Source organism: Mastigoproctus giganteus, chromosome 2 (assembly GCF_048544385.1).
Source record: "Mastigoproctus giganteus isolate SK-2022 chromosome 2, ASM4854438v1, whole genome shotgun sequence".
Classification (NCBI taxonomy): domain Eukaryota; kingdom Metazoa; phylum Arthropoda; class Arachnida; order Uropygi; family Thelyphonidae; genus Mastigoproctus; species Mastigoproctus giganteus.
The window spans coordinates 167,870,253-167,890,877 of record NC_143576.1 but is presented as its reverse complement, the minus strand read 5'-3'; the positions used below and the strand labels follow the sequence as shown (position 1 = coordinate 167,890,877).

At 39.1% G+C, this 20,625-nt stretch overlaps 1 protein-coding gene across 1 annotated transcript in view; it reads left to right on the top strand.

Annotated features, from left to right (window-relative positions):
- Positions 1-554: 554 nt before the first annotated feature.
- Positions 555-20,625, top strand: part of LOC150089729 (dipeptidyl peptidase 9) — a 483,518-nt gene continuing 463,447 nt past the window's right edge. Inside the window, 1 exon segment of the mRNA XM_090390084.1 lies at positions 555-870. The gene's annotated coding sequence lies outside the window, so the exon portion shown is untranslated.

The window sequence follows — 20,625 nt, the reverse complement described above, 5'->3', positions numbered from 1 at the left end:
GAATTGTTGAAGAGGCTACCGTCCTGCAGTGGGTTGATAATGGCTGCAGTTTACCTTTATATATATATATATATATATATATATATATATATATATATATATATATATATATATATATATATATATATATATATATATATATATTACGAATTAGCCAAGAATATCTTAAGCGAAGAGAATTATAATCAAGATTAAAAAACAAAACCAAACAAAAAAAAAATAATAATAAATGGATAAAAGAAGAAATAGTGTATTTAGTGCATTTATATTATTCTGAATGAAAAATTATTTTTCTTTGTTCCTGTTTTGAGGGCGCTGGAACTTATCATGGGAGTTAATGCCGGCAACGTGGGCATGTGAAAGTGTCATTGAATATTATTTGATGTTTCAGAACAGTTAATATTTTTGGGTTGTTATATGTGTTAGCGCTTATTCGCGGATGCTGTTTGTTTTTGCTAATTACTTTTTAGGACATATGAAAAGAATGGTGGCTTATACATATTTTATTCTGAGTTTAGCTCGTTTTATTTTCTACTTTTAGGATCAAACTCGACTTCATCATTATAGTATTTCTGGTGTTGGAGATTTATCTGCGTATGTACTTTTCATTTAAAGTAAAAGGAAGCTATTATAAAACCTGAATTCTTTTCTTGAAACAATGCGTTACATAACTTGATCCTCAGTGGGTGAGTTTGAACTCCCATCGCGACAAATGATATCCGACTATAGCGTTCATTTGTAAATGTGATGCAGAAATCATGATACCTCTTATCACACATTTTTAAGCCCAGATATTTTTGCTCATACTGGCTTCGAATACAGCTGAACAAAACTGTGATAAACAGTTCCTTCAATACAAAAAGCGTAAAGGTAAGTTCAAATTTAAAATATAATTATAGAAATTATAATTATTCTGAGAGGTGTGCTCTGATTAATATTTTTTCAGCATTTTTACTTATAAACTTCAAATATGAAAAGCTAACATAAAATCAAAGTATCATGTAAATATGTATAAAAATAAAGGAGTTTGTTTATGCATATGTAATGCACACACATTTATACTACCGAGGTAGTTTTAATGCTTCATTTTAATTTTATCTTATTGTGAATACCTTCACAACAATTGCCACGGTATTGCACTACCTTGAATAAGTAACTCTTCCCCTGTGGAGGAGACTATTGTTACTTATTCTTGGCAGATACCACCATCCAAGATTTTCTGGCCCCCCCTCTTCATGCGTAAACAAACTCCTTTATACCCTTAGGCATTTAGCCAAGAAATATCTTTTATATTAAACCATGCACACCATCAGGCATCACTCATATTGTGGAGTTATACTTCATAACTGGGTTGTCACTATTGCATCAATGGGTACCTACCCATCCACCGAAGAGGGGCCAAAAAGGCTTGAAACAACACCCTCTGGGTGGTAGTATCCTCCGAGAATAAGTAACAGTAATCTTCTCCATAGGTGAAGCGTTACTTATTCAAGGTAGTGCAATACCATGGCAACTCTGTGAAGGTATTCACAATATGAGATATAATTAAAACAATGCATTAACACTTTCTTGGTAGTAGGAATGATGTGTGTTTGCATTACTCATGCATAAACAAACTCCCTCATACTCTTAGGCATTTAGTCAAGAAATATCTTTTAGATATATAAAAATATTTAAAAGAGTAATTTGAACTTGTGGATATTTTAGTTTATTCTCCCCCTTTCCCCTAGAGTAAGTCCACTGCATTTGCAAAATGCAGTGGACCATATTAAAAAAAAAAAATGTAGATTATACTTTGATAAATTTATCACATTTATGATGCATTGAGTACTTAGAAATATTCAGTTACTTATTCAGTATAGAAAGAGTAAAAATAGTGTAAGAATGATTATGTTATACTAATTGTTATGAACATTTAAATGGATAATACCATATATTCTATAATACTGTAGAATTATAGATAAACTAGGTAAAAATGCTCAAATGAATGAAAAAAAAAGAAGAGCTATATGTAGTAGTGGCATGTGATGCAAGAAAGCAAGTGTATGATGAGCTTATGCAGCATCAGACAAAAAAAAAAAAAAAAAATTTCACAACTATTCCCTCTAAATATTTGTCCAGTTCCTCCTTAAATTTATTTAACCTATCAACTTCCACAACTACAGATGGAAGTTTGTTCCAGCAATTAACCACCCTCTGGCTAAAGGCAAATTTCCACACATCTATTCTACATCTGTCTTTCCTTAATTTGAATTTATTCCCCCTTAGGTTCGTAATCTGAACAAGTGGAAATATCTCATCAGAATTCAGCATGCTGAACCCATTCAAGGCCTTATATTCCTCAATCAGATCACCGTGCAGGTGCCTAGTCTCCAGCCACTGCAGTTTGCAGAACTTAAGCCTCTCTAGGTAAGAGGACCCCTTCATTCCCCTCACCAATCTTGTTGCCCTTCTTTGTACATGTTCAAGCAAATCTACATCCTTCCTAAAATGAGGCCTCCAGACCTGTATGCAGAACTCAAGGCATGGCCTGACCATCGCCTTATACAGAGGGACAATCACCTTTTCCCTTGCTACCAAAATTCCTATATATCATTGACAAAACCCCATGACCTTCCCTGGCAGCCTGTCTGCATTGCTCAGAAAACTTCATATCTGACTGCACAATTACTCCCAGGTCTTTTTCGTTTGCTACCACCTTAAGTGTGGTACCACACAGTTGGTACATTTCTCTCGGGTTACTTCTACCCATAGGCAGTACTTTGCATTTGTCCAGGTTAAACTTCAGTTGCCACTTCTCAGCCCATTTGCCCAAATTTTCTAGTATAAGTGAGATGCTCCATAAAATAATATGCAAACTTCATGAGGTTGTTAATTACATGATTTCAAGTCAGATATCATAAACTAATAAAGCAAAATTAATGAATATTATATTATAAAATAATATGATATAAAAAGTAACCAATTCTTAGAGCCGTGAACTTGTAATATTTTGAACATAGTCGTCACTAATAAACAAAAGCTGTGTCCATTGAAACTGTTTAGAGAACCAGATTAAAATTTAAGATGGACCAATCTTAAATTTTTGTAATCCTTACCAGTTCTCCTTACCAGTATATATATATATAGAGAGAGTGCCCTTAGTTGGGATTTAGGATCTTTTTTAATTGGTGGTATTTGGACCTCCCCTAAGGACCATGTGCCATAAAACTCTCAAGCAAGCAAGCAAGCAACCAATCAATCCTAAGGACTAACCCTGAACGATGGGCGAACATTAAATTTAAAAAGATACAGAAGTGATGCCATTTCTGAAGGGGAAAATATGACTTAAATTCCTGTCAATTGATTGAGGAATTGAGCTGATGGTATATCAAAGTCAAGCAAAAAACCTTTCTGAATGGTTATAGAGCTATGGCTATCTGAATTCTAGAAAATGGCTATGCAGTTTTCAATGTTAAAAAATAATGAAAAAATTAATAAGAATAGGCAGATGCATACTAGGTGGCCTAAACAGTACATACCAAGTTACTTTATTTATGTATAAGTGAGTACAAACTTTATTCAAACAGTATGTAAATAAACTACTCAGGGAATTTATGTAACAATGTGTTAGACGTGATGTCCCTACACATCGATGATTTTCTCAGCTTTACTGTAAAAATTGTTTTGACACTTTGGAGAACTTCTGTCGAAATATCAAAAACATGAGTCAAGCTGAGGATTTCAGTTGTTCCGAGGCCTTTGTGTGCTCTGGTAAACTCTGCTTTTGACACCTCCTCACAGAAATAAGTGACACAGAAATAAGATTGAGATCTGGGGATTAGGCAGGCCAATCAATGCCACTTCTGATAGTACAAAGAAATAACATTATACCCCCAGAAATGCACATTCAAAAGGTCAAAAATCACCTGTGAATGATAGGGTTGGGTTCCATCTTGTATAAAGTAATGACTATGATTTTTGAGCCATGGAAACCCTGAAATAAGTGAATTAAATCATTTTCAAGTAAGTATCTGTAGCTGTTCATTTCTCTCAATAAACATTGTGCCACAAATTCCATAAGTGCAGAGAGCACCCCAAACAGTAATGTGGTTTGTGTGTAAACTTGCACATACTGCGACCCCTCGACGTGGGCACCTGTACGTGGTGAGGGGACCTACCAGTGACGCTGCTGGACTTCCAAACTAGCATCACTGGGATCCAACGCCCACAGCCCAGGTTCCAGGCTTACATCAATGGAATCCGGGGTGTTTGCCGGCGCTGCGACCTGTGGAAATTCGGAAAGGGGGATCCTGGTGGTTGAGGGACCCAGCTTCAATACACCACTTTGGCCCCTGCTTCGACAAGACGGGTGGTCCTGGAAGGCCCGGCTAGGATCAATCGGCTAGTAGGCTCACCTGCGAGGGTCAACCGTGTCAATGCCACGGCCCTACCCTCATGGTCCGAGGGACAGGATTCAGGCTGGCGGCGGCGGGGGGGGTATAGCGTCTGGGTAGCCCTGGCGTTCCACTCCCGAGCGCATTTATTGCATGCCGGGTAGTGGGCGTCCCTTTGGGCTCCGTGGTGGGTGGGGAGCCCGGGCACTGAACAATTTAAAAACTATATGAATCCTGATAAACTTACTTCTTCAGGGGCCCCAGCCCGGTCCCTATCTGAAAATTTAGACGGCGAAACAGATACCATTATTGCTAAAAAGAGGCAGCGAACCGAATTACCACCAGGGCCAGTCCCAAGGTTCTTAATCATGCATTCTACCAATGAGACACTGATTGGTAAAATGTTGCCCTTTTTTATTCAAAAAGGGTTAGATGGGTTAGCAGGTTCACCCAAATCAGTTAAAAGGCTTCGTTCTGGAGACCTTTTAATTGAAACTAAAAATGACAGGCAATCAGAACATCTACTCCGAACAACATCAATCGGAGGAATCCCTATAACAGTGACACCACACAGAACACTGAATTCATTGAGAGGTGTCATTTCGGAGTGGGACCTTCTCGACGTAACCAAGGAGGAAATCTGCTCCGAATTAAAACCATAGGGAGTCATTGCCGTCAAGAGAATCACTGCGCGAAGGGATGGAAAAATTGTTAAAACCAGGAGCGTTATCCTGACTTTTAACTCTCCTAAACCTCCTGACGAGATTAAAGCTGGATACATCAACTGTTCAGTGCGTCCATACGTTCCGAACCCTATACGGTGTTTTAAATGCCAGAAATATGGACATTCTCAAATGGCCTGCTGTGGAGTCCTTGCATGCGCTCGATGCAGTGCAAAAGACCACGAAACAACAGCATGTTCAGCCCCAAAACCCACCTGTATTAACTGTGAAGGCGAACACCCGGCCTATTCACGAGCATGCCAGAGGTGGAAAGAAGAAAAAGAAATTCAATGGCTGAAGGCAGAGCTAAATATATCATACCAGGAGGCAAGGAAATCGGTCAAACCCCTGAATATCAACAAACCTACCTATGCCCAGAAGGTAGCAGGGAGATGTTCCGTCGGAACTCAGACAGACATGACCATTCCTCCAAAGGAGTCTTTCACTCCCATCGCGCGTTATCTTTTAAGTTCTCAAAAACCTGCGCAGAAGGACCAATCAGCTGCCACTCCTATATCGGTACCTCCTAACGCTCCAGAAGTAACAAAGGTAACTATGAAAGGAAAGAATAAAAAAGGGGAAGTCCCCCCTAGTACCCAAGAAAAGATGGATGTCGAGCAGAAGGAGGTACTCGAAGATTCAGTCTTGGAACTCTTTGCAGAGGAAGAAATGGACACAGGGCAGTGTCCATTCTTCCCCAAAAAAGATAGACCCAAGACTGATAAAAATAAGCCCTCAGCACCCTGGAAGCCGCCTGATGGACCCACCAAGCCAAAATAATGGCTAAATTCCTACAATGGAATTGTCGTGGATTCCGGCGAAATATTGATGACATCAAGGCCCTCCTGCAAAAGCATGAGCCAGTTTGCTTTTGCTTGCAGGAGACATATCTAAAGGCAAATGACGATCCCACGATGCATAACACCACAATTTTTCATAAGGATAGAATTGCGGATGGCTCTGTACATGGGGGAGTGGCTATCCTTGTGGGTAACCAGACCCCAGTGCAGCCCTTGCTAATTACAACTAGCATAGAAGCTGTTGCAATTCGCCTTACGACGGGATTTTTATTAACTGTCTGCTCTATCTATTTGCCACCTGGGACTGACATCTCCCAGGAAGACCTTGATGATCTTCTAACGCAGTTGCCTCCCCCTTTCTTACTTCTCGGGGATATGAATGGACATAACACCCTGTGGGGTAGTGCTAACATCAACGGAAGGGGACGAGTCATAGAGCATATGCTCAATGACAATGACCTTTCCCTTCTAAATACTGGAACAAACACCTTCTTCCACATGCCTACCCGTACTTTTTCTGCCATTGATCTCTCTATCTGCTCCCCTTCTCTACTCTCTTCACTCACTTGGGAAGTGGAGGAGAATCCATACGGAAGCGATCACTTCCCTGTGATAACCTCGTTACACAGCGGGAGGCCATGTCTTCCCTTCAGGTTACCACGGTGGAAGATTGATCAGGCTGACTGGACTGCCTTCCAACATCAGGCAAATTTTGATCTTAGCACAGTCAGTCAAGAGCCTATCAATGATGCAGTTAAGTACATCACAGAAAATACTGTCCAAGCAACTGCGAATGCTGTTCCAAAAACATCTGCCCGGTTTCCACCATTTCCTAAACCTTGGTGGAATTCACAATGCACAGCAGCAAAAAAGGCTCAAAACAAAGCGTGGGGGATATTCCGCCGATATCCTACCACGACCAACCTTATAGCCTTTAAACGTGCACGAGCCAAAGCACGATATATCCGCCGTCAGAGTCAAAAGGAATTGTGGATCCGTTTTACATCATCTATTAACCAGTCTACCAACTCTAAGGTAGTCTGGGATAAAATCCGGAAAATGAAGGGAAAATATACATCCCACCCTTCTTCAATCCTAGATTATAATGGATGCGCTATTGCAGATCCAACTGCAATAGCCAATTCTCTTGGGGAAACATTCTCTAACATCTCTGCAACATCTTCGTATTCCCCAGAGTTCCTGGTCCTGAAATATAAAATCGAAAAACAGGCACTTAACTTTAAATGTAAGAGCCTTTATCCCTACAACGGGGATTTCACTATTCAGGAACTGGAAAGAGCCCTCGCTCTTTCCAAAGAAAGTGCCGTTGGACCAGATGGCATCCATTATGAAATGATTAAACATCTTTCACCAAAATCTATGGATTGTCTGCTCCTTCTATATAACAGAATCTTTACTGAAGGGCAGTTCCCGGACTCCTGGCGAAAGGCAATCGTTCTTGCCTTTCCTAAGCCAGGAAAGGATCCAAAAGTCACCACCAATTATCGTCCTATTGCTCTGACTAGCTGTCTGTGCAAAATCCTGGAGAGAATGGTTAATTCTCGTTTAATATGGTATCTAGAATCAAATGACTTTCTCTCCAACATCCAGTGCGGCTTCCGAAGGAACCGGTCCACTTTGGACCATCTTATTAGATTGGAAGCATCCATCCGGGATGCTTTCCTAAAACGCGAACACTTGGTGTCGGTATTCTTTGACATGGAAAAAGTGTATGACACAACTTGGAGATTTGGCATTTTAAAAGATTTACATAGCCTAGGCCTTAGAGGGCATCTCCCCTTTTTTATTCAAAACTTTTTAGCCAAACAATCATTCCAAGTTCGTGTGGGATCCTCACTCTCTCACTCCTTTAGCCAAGAGGAGGGAGTACCACAAGGATCAGTATTAAGTGTCACGCTTTTTGCCATCAAAATAAATTCCATCACAGAACAACTTCCTCCAACTGTAAACAGTGCCCTCTATGTTGATGACTTTAGCATTTTTTGTCAGTCGTGCAACATGAGGGTTATTGAAAGACAACTGCAGAAAGCCATTGATAGTCTGAATTCCTGGGCACTTGCTAATGGCTTCAGGTTCTTGCCGGAGAAGACCGTTTGCGTACACTTTTGTCGCAAGCGTAATCTTCATCCTGAACCTGAATTAAGGCTCGGACAAAATGCTATTCCAGTAGCAGCGAACACAAAATTCTTGGGACTCATATTCGATAAAAAACTGACGTTTTTGGATCATATTCGTCAACTCCGCACAAAGTGCACAAGAGGTCTTAATATGCTCCGCTCGCTCTCCTCTTTATCTTGGGGTGTAGACCGATGCACCCTTCTACGGCTTTACCGTGCACTTGTGCGATCCAAATTAGATTATGGGTCCCAAGTATATTCTTCAGCCAGAGACAGTGCCCTTCGATGGCTGGAACCTGTCCATCATCAGGCTCTACGTATCGCTACTGGAGCATTTCGAACATCTCCTGTCCAGAGCTTATACGTCGAAGCAAACGAACCACCGTTATCGCTTCATCGTAAGCAGTTGTCTCTAAAGTACGCTTTAAAACTGAAATCCCTGCCAGACCAACCTACGTGGCCATTTGTTTTTGAGCCACGATGGGAAAATTTGTACAACACCCGTAAGACTGCCAATCGTCCTTTTGGTATTCGTCTCCAAGAGCTACTCAAAGAACTTAATATGAAGGTAGACAAGGTTGCCCAAACACCAAAGCAACCCTTTCCACCCTGGCATGCTCATTTCCCGGCATGTAACTTGTCCCTTAGAAATTGGGGAAAGTCGGACACTCCATCATCGGTCTACCTGCAGCTTTATTCAGCACACCGAACTGAACATTCCGACTTCTCGCCAGTCTGCACAGACGGTTCGAAGTCGGAATCATATGTGGGATCTGCTGCTGTCTTTACAGACAGCACTACATCGGAGCAGATTCCCTCTGAATGCAGTATATTTACTGCAGAGCTGCATGCTATAGAGTTAGCCTTGGATCACATTAGTGAATGCCAATACCAACGGTTCGTTTTATATTCCGATTCTCTCAGTGTGTCACAGGCTTTAATATCTGTGAGGTATAATCCTCATCCAGTTCTGTCTAGTATTCAGCAGAAGATTCACTTTCTCCTTGGATGTGAATATGATATCCGCTTCTGCTGGATTCCCAGCCACATTGGGATTAGGGGAAATGATTTGGCTGACGCCGCAGCCAAATCTGCAATTCCCAATAATAACCGCTGCCTGTCAGTCCCCTATACAGACTACAGGCAAATAATACACCAAAACATACACTCCCAATGGCAGGACTCGTGGAATAGACAGACTGGAAATAAACTATATTGTATAAAGCCTGTAATTGAACCGTGGCAGTCTAGTCTGTGCAGGAATCGTAAGGAGGAAGTTGTTCTTGCCCGGACCCTCATAAGACACAGTCATTTAACTCATTCGTTTTTGCTGAGGGCTGATGACCCTCCTATGTGTGTGTGTCCTGTGGCACAATTTTAACTATGAGACACATTTTAATTGATTGTCCAGATTTTAGTAATATCCGTTTTACTGCTTTTAATCATCTGACTGAGCCGTATACACTCAGTCAGATTTTATCCGACAATGACAATGTGTCTGCTATTTTTAGATTTTTAAAATCAATAAATATTTTTACTCGTTTATAAAATTTACATTTTTCTTATATTTCTTGACATAGTGACCTAACTAATTAGGTCACTGAAAGTTTAAATTTTTTTATAAATGACACGGTCTTGGGGCATTATAGCCTTAGTAGCTAATGCGCCAATAAAACCAAAACAAACAAACAAACAAAAGCACATACTGCAATGTGTATTTTCACAGCCCTAGATTTGCCACTTCTGCTTGTTCACATATCCATCAGGGTGATAATGTACTTCATCGGAGAACCAGATTAGGTTCAGTTGCTTCCTTTGCAGATTTGCCCAGTATAGCATTAGCAAAGTCCATCTCTACTTTGCTAATGCTATACTTGACAACCACTCATAGCCCTCCTTGAGTGGTTGTCGTGTTTGGATCTTGTATGGAAACCAATAACAAGTTCATAAATATTGTATAAATCAGATAGCACTTGTTAATAATGTTATTAACAATGTTAATAATGTTATTAACAAGTACAGTATTAGATGTATTTTAAAATTGTATATAGTCATATTCTGTAGCATAATTGAATGCATATATTCACCCCCTGGCCAATAGCTGTAACTGGGTGTCTCCTGGGACAGTGGTGTGCAAACTGTGGGGCGTGACCCCCAGAGAGGTTGCAGGATAAATTAATGGGGTCCCAGCAATTTTTAAATAAAATTAGCTATTATGTACATAAAAGCTAAAAAATCTGTTGTTAAAATTACTTTTTCAGTACTGTAGGTGTAGAGACCTTACTACTCCAATTAAGTCTTAGATATGATGAACCCTATTGCCACTCTGTTTTTTAGTGTGGTTTCAAGTGTGATGCAGGTGGCTTTTTTACTTATTGTACTTGTGGGTAATAAGCCTTAATTTGCTCACTGGCTATGGACACAAAACAGCTGACTAGTGTGACTTCTCAGTCTGTATTAATACTTCTCAGTACGTACTACTCAATTGCTGAACTGTAATCCCTTTAGCTCTTCATTCGTGCTTCCTACAGCAAAAATTTCTGAAATTGCCTGAAGGACAGAGGTGGAAATGTGCAGTGGCAGTAAATAGAAAGTCTGTTGCATGCACTCTTTATTATGCTTCCTAATTCAGTGCTTTCATGTCAACTTGAATGCATTTTTCATTCTTCTGATACTTTTTATATCACTGTTGTTTTTGAGAAGAAAAAAAAAAAAGACATTTTTATATATTTTACTATGGACAATTGGGTAATCAGAACAAAACAGTCGAGGAGTGACGACAATAATGTTGCTACAGATACTTCAGAAGCTGAAAGGGCAAGAAATGCATCATGTGACAATTTGGACACTTATGTTATTTCAAGTGTAGTGCAACCGCCAATTTATGACAGAGAGCCATCATATTCCAAATAAAAAAGAATAGAAAATATCAAGAAGAATTTATGAAGTACGGCTTTACTTAGTGTTGTTGATGATGAGCAACGTCCTCTGTGTGTAATATGTTATGAAAAAATGGCTAACGAAAGCATGAAACTAATTAAATGAGAAAGATACATGTGAAGCAACCAGAGCTAATGAAAAATACTGAATCTTTTTCAAACGAGACACTAATGCCATCTTCTTCTTCTTCCTGTCAGATAGCTCCCTGAGGAGCAGTTGTGGCCACCAACAAATTCATCCAACTGCCTCAATTGTGTGCTATACGAGCAGCATCACAAAGTGTAATGCCCAGAAGTTCACCGATCCCATCCTTCCATCTAGTTGAAGGTCTTCCTCTGCATCTCTTCCCCTCAGTTTTTCCTTCCATTATATTCTTCAACAGAATATTTTCCCTTCTTACTATATCCTTCTTTCTGGCAGAGAGCCATCATTGGTCCTTCAGGATGTCACAGACATTCTCTCAGATATAACAGACAAGCTGTACTTGCTACCTGGGAATCTAAAACGCTGATGGAACTGATATTCGGGTGACACTCAAGCCAAGTGGACCCAATTTTGGCGAAGTCCGGATGGTCTGTGACAACCAAATCCTCTGCTTGCACCTTCATGATGGTGGGACTGTTAGTAATCATGGGTATAACCTCCATGCACAAGCATGTGGTGGGTGACCACCCAGGTCTCAACCAACGTAAGCAGGGGTCGAGGTGTCGTGCCCACACCACATGGAGGAATGCCGCCCCTCTGTGTTACCAGGCAGTACTAGGTGGTAGATGACTCTCATCGACCGGTGCAATTCCACCACTTTGCTTATTGGAGGCTTGAAGTGGTGGAACCCATGTTTAGTCTGCAGAGCTAAGTTCCGGTCAACCCTACCCCATCTCTTCCATCATGCAGTATGATTGATGACTTTTGAGGTTATGATGAACATCGTGGTGAGAGCCAGTCTTTCTTACATTTCGAGGGTACAGATCTAAAATGGTGCTCGCAGGCTGGCCGCTAGTTAGTACACCGGACTGAATTTATTGGTAACTCTTTAGGAGGCTTCCGGATCAGCTAGTGTATAATTTTGCTACCTCTACTCTGCTAGATAGTGACTGGAGGGAGTCCGAGTAGTGTGTATACGGGGGGGGGGGGGCATTGTTGAGGCCACGTTATGTCAAGGATCTGGGTATATTCTTACCATGTGTACACCATATCCAAAAATTTCATTACTTCATACAGCATGTCCCACCCACTTTTTCTCACTATTGAATACATCATTTATTTTCAAACTAATAGAGTAAGCTTAACTGTGAAAAGATCTAAACCTCCCAAACACTTCCTAGTTCATTTCACAAATATACGTGGTCTCAATTCTAATCTCAACGATGTCCATTTCCACTTGCAGTCTGCCAAACTCCATGTACTTTTTCTGACAGGTTATCAGTTGATTCAACTACTGTTCATCTCAGTTGCCCAAATTATTCGCTGTATGATTCCTTTCGCTCAAAGGTTGTACTTGTGCATATGTCCATTCCGATATTCCTTGTCAGAGACTTGGTAATTTGGAATCTCCTCTTTTCGATCTTCTCTGGCTTAAAATCTCTCTACCTCATGGCCTCTGTAGCCGAGTGGACAGGAGCGGGAGTGCTGTAGCACACGCTCTTTGAGTAGACTGGGGTTCAAGCCCCTGACTACTGAATACGGTTGATCTGCCAACCCGCACTGGACCAGCGTGGCAGATTATGGTGCATTTCCCTTAGCATGAATTGTTGAGGAGGCTTCCATCCTGCAGTGGGTTAATAATGGCTGCACTTTACCTTTTACCTTATTGTGTCAAATTAATCTGTTGTCTCTACCGTTCTCCCAACTCCACTAATCATCTGGAGCTCTTTGACTTCCTCTCTTTGCAACTTGACTTTCTCCAGTCCAACTTTCCTATCAGTGAAGTTATTTTCCTTGGTGATTTTAATGTTCACAACTCCAGCTGGCTTCCATTTTCTGGTCTCAGAGACCCAGCTGGTTGAGATGCCGAGGCTTTTGCAATTACTAATGACCTTACACAGGTTGTTCATTTACCTACCAGACAATCCTAACCATACCGGAATACCAGACAATCCTAACCATACAGCCAATACGCTTGATCTTTTTCTCACAAACAATCCTAAGTACACTGTCGAAGTGAGAGGTCCTTTAGGTACCTCAGATCACAACTTCGTGATTGTCTCTTCTCCAGTTGAGCATTTGTCTCATGGCTATTCCCAACCTCTTATTGTTTGGCATTATAAGATTGCAAAATGGAATTACCTGCGAGATTTCTTTTCCTTGGTCGGATTACTGTTTCAAAACTTCTGATGTCAACATTTGCTCAGATCGTGTCAGTGAGATTATTCTTCCAGGAATGAAATCCTTTATCCCACACTCCATTTTAAAATCTCGTCCTTTACCTAAACCTTGGTTTTCCAATAAATGTGCTAAGGCTGTTCAAGAGAAGTACATTGCATATCGTAATTGGCGTGTTTCTAATTCTTCAGTTTCATTTTCTGCCTACACCAAAGCTCGCAACACTTGTAAGGCATTATTAATCAGTCCAAACTAGAGTTTGAACAGGCTAAGAGTAGAAAACTTGCTTCTTGTCCTAATGGTAGCCAAGCATTCTGGTCTCTTGCCTATTGGCTGCAAATTTTGCCCATCTCTGCTCCTACCTCTGTCAAAACCAGATGGTTCTGTTGTCACTTCAGCCAATGATAAAGCTGACCTGCTAGAATCCCATTTTTCTTCTAACTTGTGTATTAATGATCTTGGTGAAACACCTTCCACTATTCCCAACACGCTCCATTCAATGCCTTCTGTGGACTTCCTTGAAAAGAATGTCAGAAGGATTTTGACGAATCTTGATGCTAAGAAAGCTCCAGGTTCTGATGGTATTTCTCCACTTGTTCTCAAAACCTGTGCTTCTGTTCTTTGCCCCCTTTTTTCACTTTCTTATTCCAAAGGTGATTTTTCTTCTGCTTGGAAATTTGCTCATATCCAGTCAGTTCTTAAAAAGGGTGACAAATCCCTCCCATCCAATTATCGTCCCATTGCAATTACTTCTACTCTTTCTAAAGTAATGGAGAAATCAATTAACCGCCAACACTTAAACTACCTAGAAACCTTCTGTCTGATCAAAGATCACCAGCATGGATTCCGTCAGTGTTGATCCACTGGTGATATATTTTGGCTTATGTTACCCATTTATGGACTAATTCAATGGAAAGGTTCTGTGAAACACAAGTAATTGCTCTCGACATCTCAAAGGCTTTCGATTGTGTTTGGCATAAAGGTCTTCTAAACAAGCTTCCATCTTATGGTTTGCCTACTGCTTTTTGTAATTGGTTATCCAGTTTTCTCTCTGGTCGCTCACTAAGGGTGATGGTAGATGGCTCTCTGTCTTCTAACTTTTCTACTAATGCCGGTGGCCCCCAAGGTTCAGTTCTTTGCCCCACTCTTTTCCTCTTGTATATTAATGACCTTCTTCCATTGACTGGAAATCCTATCCATAGTTTTGCCAATGATAGCACATTGCATTCCACTTTCCATTTTGAGAAACCTTGCCTTGCTCAATCAGCTTCAACTTTTCGAAAATCTGCTACCTTAAATGTCGATCTCCAGGTAATTCTCCAGTGGGGCAAAAACAACTTTGTTGATTTAAATCCTTCTAAAGCTCAGTCTTGTCTTATATCTCAGAAAAAGGATTCTTCTACTCTTATGCTTAACTTTGGTGACACTCTGATTTCTAGGCAAAATGATATATCTCTTTTGGGAATTACCCTGACTTCTAATCTCTCTTGGCACAAGCACATTACAAATATTGCTTCCTCTGCATCTAAAAAACTTGGTTTTCTCTTTCGCTCCCGGCTTTACTTTTCTTCCAAACAGCTGTTCACTCTGTACAAATCGCAAATCTGCCCTACCATGGAATATTGTTCCCACATCTGGGGTGGTGCCCCCAAAACCTCTCTCAGTCTTCTTGATTCTATTCAGAAAAGGGCAGTTAGGTTAATTAATGATTCATCTCTAACAGAGTCTCTCCACTCACTGTCACATAGACATACTGTTTCTGCTGCATGCCTCTTCTGCAGATATTTCCATGGGCACTGTTCTTCTGAATTGGCTTCTATAATTCCCACTCTCTCTTTCAAAACAGTCCGAACATGTGCCGCCACCAGCCAACATCCATTTATTGTCCAACTTCAAACTCACAGAACCAACTTTTCATCTTCCTTGTTTATTCATTCAACTGCCGTTTCCTGGAACAACCTTCCTTCATACGTATTTCCTGAAAATTAGTCTACAGAAGTTAAAGTCCAATGTCAACAAATATTTTCTTTCGTCTTCTCAACCTCCAACCCAAGCACGGTACTAGTACTATAGGTTCTAATACCTCGTGTTTGCAAGTTTACATATAAAAAAAAAAAAAAAAAATATGACCAAAAAACTTGTTTTATTTTGTTGATGCTATGAAGAAGAATTTTAGGCCTGCCAATTTTATTCAATACCCACTCATTTGTTCTTTGATCCAAGTAAGAAATACGCAGTATTCTCCTGTAACACCACATTTCAACTGTCTCAATTTTCTTCCTGTCAACTCTTTTCAGATTTCATCCTTCACGTTCATAAGTGGCAACTGGAAAAATTAGCGAATCAGTGATTCTCAGTTTTGTCTTTAGGAGCAGATCATGATCTCTCCATAATTTTATCAGATCAGCAACCAACGTTTTAGCAATTGCCTGTCATCTCTTTACATCGTTTAGAGCAGTCACTATTTTTGTTTATTCTTGACCCTAAGTAATCAAATTCATCAACTTCGATATCTTGCCCATTAACCTTCACTTTACTGGAACCGAGATTATCACCAATCACCATAATTTTAGTTTTACACACATTCAGAAACAATCCTTTTTTCTTACTTGCTTCATATACTCTCCTCAGAGTTTCTTTAAGATGATCCTTAGAATTACAAATTAGCACAGTATCACCTGCATAAAGAAGGTTGTTTATCTTCAGTCCTCCAATTTTTATGCTAGTTGCTAAATCTTCCAAAGCTTCACACACGATATCTTCGGCATAAAGATTAAAAAGGTGAGGTGACAAAATACAGCCCTGCCTGACACCGTTACCTATTGTGAAAAAGTCCATGTTTCCCATGTTCGTTCTCACAGTTCCTTCCTGTTCCTGGTACAGTAGCTTAATTAACTGATTATGTGGATTGGGAAACCCATAATAGTCATTGTTTCCTATAGTTTCTCAAGTTGAACACAATAATATGCTTTTGCGTAATCTATAAAATATAAAGCAGCTGGAACGTTGAATTCTTTGCATTTTTCAATAATCAGTTGTAGACTTAAGATCTGATCTCTGGTTCTTCTACCCCTTCTGAAACCTGCTTGCTCCACTGGCATTTCTTCTTAAAGTTTTCTTGAGATTCTGTTTAATATGATTTTAAGAAGAATCTGGCTAGCGTGAGAAATTTGTCTAATAGTCCTGTAATTTGAGCAAATTTTCAGATCTCCTGTGTTTGGTAAAGAGGTAAAAATTGATTTCTTCTAGTCTGATGGCCACCGTCCCATTTCCCAAATTTTTACAATCATTTTATGAAAAAACTCGGTACCTTTCACACCTATAGCTTCAATCATTTCCACTGGGATTTCATCAATTCCAGGTGACTTGCCACACATTAGTTCTCTGATGGCTTTTTTGACTTCTTCCTTCAGTGGTACTGGTTCATGATCTCACTCTTGAAAAGGGAGTGTCACATCATTAGTGCCAGCAGGTGCTCGGAAGAGCTGCTCACAGTATTCTTTCCACCTTCCTTTGATTGTGTTCTCCTCTGTTAAAATTTCCCCTTTGGAATCCTTAATTACATTGTTTTGGTCGGAACTTTTGTCTTAAGGACTTAATTACATCATACATCTTTTTAGTGTTGTTTCATCATACATCTTTTTAGTGTTGTTTCGTTTGTTGTGGTATTTGATTTCTTTACACTTTTGATTGATATAATCCTGTTTGTCCTGTCTTAAACAGCGCTTGAATACTTCGCTTAGTTCCTGATACTCTTTGTTTCCTTGTACACCCTGGGCTTTTGCAGTTCTCTGTTCAATAAGTTTAAAAGTGGCTTCTGTAAACCAAGGCTTCCTTATCTTTGACCTTTCTCTAATGTGTCTATTTTCTGAATCCTTATAATGCTTTTTGTATTTTTCCACATTTCCTCAGGCAGCATATTGTCATCTAGTTCTAATAGAGCTTGAAAATGATTGCCTGTTTCAAGCATATCGTTTGGAATATTTTCTACATCCATTCATCTAGGGAAAACCTTATTCATGATCTTTTTCATCTTCAGCTTGAGAACGATGTTGTTGTTTAGTTTTTAGGAGCATTAGCAATTAAGGCCATATTGCTCCGGGGATATGTGGTGGTCATTCCCTGACCTTTCCGCATCCTCCGTATTTGGTGGCTCACGGGCTCGAACCCCGGTCTAATCAAGAAGCGTGTGCTATGCACTGCTGCTCCTGCACACCTGGCTATGGAGGAGCCCTTGAGAACGATGTGGAGTAGCTGATGATCACTGCCACAATCTGCTCCAGGAAGTGTTTTGCTGTGATTACACTGGAATGCCACATTTGCTGCATAAGGATATAATCAATCTGATTCCTTGTTTTATGATCAGGAGATTTCCATGTGTAGAGCCTTCTCGGGTGCTGCTGAAAGCAGGTGTTACCTATGACAAGCCTGTTCAGATGACAAAATTCAATTAAATTTTCACCCCGCTCATTTCTAGTGCCAAGACCAAACTACCACATTCCTGACTAGAAGAAACTGTCTTGCCTACTTTTGCATTAAAATCACCAATGAGTATCGAAACATTCTCTTTTTGTGACCATATCAAGAGCTGACTGGAGATTTTCATAATAATGTCCATATCTTCGTCTGTGGATGTTGATGTCAGTGCATATGTAACTAAAACTGAGATTTACTGGCTGGCTTTGAAGTCTAACCATCATCATTCTACTATTAATAGGATTGTATCCAAGAAGAGGCCTTGAACATTCTTTATTCAAAAAGACAATGACACCATGTTCTTTTACTTGTCACTTCCAGAAAAAACAACCAAAAACCCATTTCCAGTTTTGAAATGACCTTGTCCTGTCCACATGACTTCGGTTGCTCCTAAAATGTCAATTTTATACCTATCCATTTCATTGATGACCATAATCCATCTTGCCTTCTTTTAAACTTTTTACATTCCATGTGGCCACATTTACCCTCTTCTTTCTTAAATTTAATTTTGCAGGGCACACAGTGGCATCTGGGATCTGGTTAACAGCAGTTTTTGGAGTTGTTTTTGTTGTGGTCTCTGTGGCATCAGATAATGTGGTGGTATGCCAACGCCATACAAGGTCAGAAATCTTTCATGAAGAAACACATGGCAGTTCCTTCTAAAGCTTTAAGAGCATTGTTGGAAGTTTCATATTTAATAGGAAAAAAATTGAAATCGCAGTTGCTGAAACTCTTGTTCTGCCTTCTGCAATAAAAATTATATCAATTACACATGGAAAAAAGTACAGCAACGACAGTCTCACAGCATATTACAATTATTGAAGACAACATAAAATTCAGTTTATTAAATCGATTGAGAGAAAGTCCAATTTTTGCAATACTTAGATGAATTAGCAAAAGTTAGATGAATTCACAGATATTTAAAACCTTCTCAACTTATTGTATATGTGAGATACTACTATGAGGGAGATATTTTAGAGGATTTTCTATTTTGCAAAGCTTTGGAAAGAAGAACGATGGGTGAGAAGATTTTTGACATTATAAATATTTTCTTTTAAAACAAATAATCTAATGTGAAACAACTGCTTTGCGATTTGTACTGATGGTGCGGATGCATTAACAGGATAAAATAAAGGTTTAAAAGGCAAAGTAAAAAAATTGCTCCAAATATAGTTTTTAAATTTTCTTGGTGATTCCTTTCTACTTTTCTCTCTCTTTCTCTTGGGGTAATTCGGAAATTTTTTTTTTTTTGCTGGTGCAGCATAAGCCTCAGGCTTCCTTGTACCATATGGCTAATAATAATAATAATAATAAATCATTGCATTATACCCAGGGAAGCATTAGTAGCAAAGGAAATGCAAACCGATTTGCATAAAGTTTTGAAAGATGCGATAAGTGTGATAAACTTTATTAAAAAGTAGGAGACTTAAATAGCAGACTTTTCACAATGCTTTGTAATGAAATGGGATGAAACGCTTCTTTTTATATACGAAAGTGAGGTGATTGTTCAGTAGTAAAGTGTTGTAACGTCTTTTTAACCTCAAACATGAAGTTTTATTGTTTTTATCAGATAAAAATGAGAACCTTGCCCAATTGTTTACAAAATCAAAAATGGCTTGGAAAACTTAGTTCTCTTGCTGATATATTTGAAAAATTTTTTGATTTTGATGAAAAATGATTTAAATTTAAGTCTTCAAGGACAGGGAACAAATATATTAATACTCAGTGATAAAATAGAAACTTTCAAAGGGAAGCTTAATCTTTGGAAAACTGAATTTGAGCATAATAATAGTGAAAAGTTCCCATGCTTTTCTGATTTATAATATTGACATTTTACAATTTAGGGATATCATTGCCACCCACCTAACAATGCTAATTAACAATTTTTTTCAAACAATTTAATGTATCTCTGGGAAAAAAGTTGTATTGGATCTGCGATTCCTTTGCTTTTGAAATTTCTTCATGCCCCGAAATTACCATTCAGCAAAAGGAAGTTCTTATCTACCTGTTGTCTGACGAAGCAATAAGTGCTTCTTTCAAGACTCAAACTTGTGAAAAATTTTGGCTGTCTCTTCAAGACAAGGATTGAGAATTATTGAAAATGGCGATACAAACATTGCTACCTTTTGGGTATACATATTTATGTGAGGTTGGTTTCTCAAAATTAACAGCTATTAAAACAAAAAAGCATTCCAGACTTACGCCAGATGATGACACGAGATTAGTAATTTGAAACATTACGCCAAATATGGACCCAATATTATCTGTTATCCAGGCTCATTCTTCTCATTGTTTTGTAATTGTTCATTTTTTGTTTCGTAATCTTAATTGAAGAATAAGAATTTTATTTATTGTTTTTGCTGTATCCAATTAAAATATTAAACAATTATTTTAATGTATAAATTAAAATGGAGACAATTTTTTTTATTCCTTTCTCAGTACTTGAATAAAATTTTCTACTACATAATGTATAAAATGCCATTTTTCTTCTCTAAAAATCTGGTCATCCTACCTCATGGTTTACATTGAGGGGTTGTGTCAATTTTATATTTAATAAAGGGGGGTCACGAGTGAAATAAGTTTGTGCACCACGATCCTAGGAGGAATAAAATAAAGAAAAAAAAAAAAAAACGCAAGTCAGATTTGAGAATGCACTGCAGACTAGTGCATTTGATGCCTAGTTCTTGAGAAGCTCTCCTGATGGATTTGTAGTTGATTTCTGGTCATGTGAGCAGTTGTCCAGAACAAATCCTGTCTGTCGAAACTTCTGGACAAGGTTAATGATTGTGTGCTCATCTGGCTATGCTTTGGCACCGGACTTCTTTTGATAAGTTCACCTGACAGTTTCAGG